This window comes from Sinocyclocheilus rhinocerous, unplaced genomic scaffold, assembly GCF_001515625.1.
Source record: "Sinocyclocheilus rhinocerous isolate Xijiao unplaced genomic scaffold, SAMN03320098_v1.1 scaffold686, whole genome shotgun sequence".
Taxonomy (NCBI): Eukaryota; Metazoa; Chordata; class Actinopteri; order Cypriniformes; family Cyprinidae; genus Sinocyclocheilus; species Sinocyclocheilus rhinocerous.
Window position 1 is genome coordinate 309038 of NW_015647963.1, and position 850 is coordinate 309887.

An 850-nucleotide genomic window follows, 5' to 3' on the forward strand; every position below is an offset into this window, starting at 1 on the left:
ATTTCGAAATTATACAATCTAATTTAGATTAAAAACTGCTCATGTTGCATGTATGCAGCATCTTTGTTTGGATCAAGATTAGAATGCAGTGGTTGCCTCTAATTTTAAAAGGAAAGAGCACAGACAAAGCCTTATTTTGTTTATATGAAGAGATTTCTTTTATTTGTGTTACTTATGTATTTGTTTTGGGGCTTGTTTTAAAATTTCAATTTAGTTTTGTTATTTACATTTACATTATATTTAAATTTTGTCATTTAGCAGACGCTTTTATCCAAAGCGACTTGCAAATAAGGACAATATAAGCAATCAAAACCAACAAGAAAGCAATAATATGCAAGTGCTATATTAGTATATTATTATAGTTATATTTCAATTTCACAAAGAAATGTGCAGCATTTTGTCCAAGCAATAATAAAAGGACACAAATCTTAAATTTGTGTCCGTCCTTATGTGAGGTCTTAAATCTCATTTTGTAAAAAATAAAAATAAAAATCGCGAATCGAATCGTAAAATCAAAACCGTGAATCGAATCGAATCGTGAGTTGAGTGAATCGTTACATCCCTACTAGTTAGTGTAACATGATTTCTATTTATTTTCCACTGATTTACTGATGAGCATTAGCAGCTTTCAGCGCTGTCTGTCTGTGTTCTCTCTTCCATGATCGCTGCTCTGACTCAGATAATAACATATTTAATTTCAGCAACATTACATGGCCAAAACACACATTAGACGGCAATCGGAAGTTATTACAAACACTCGATGGTGGTTTAAAGTGAGTTTTGAGTAAAAGCGGAATATAAATCTTATTTATTGTCTTATGTAGCATGATGCTACAGTTTGCATGAATGG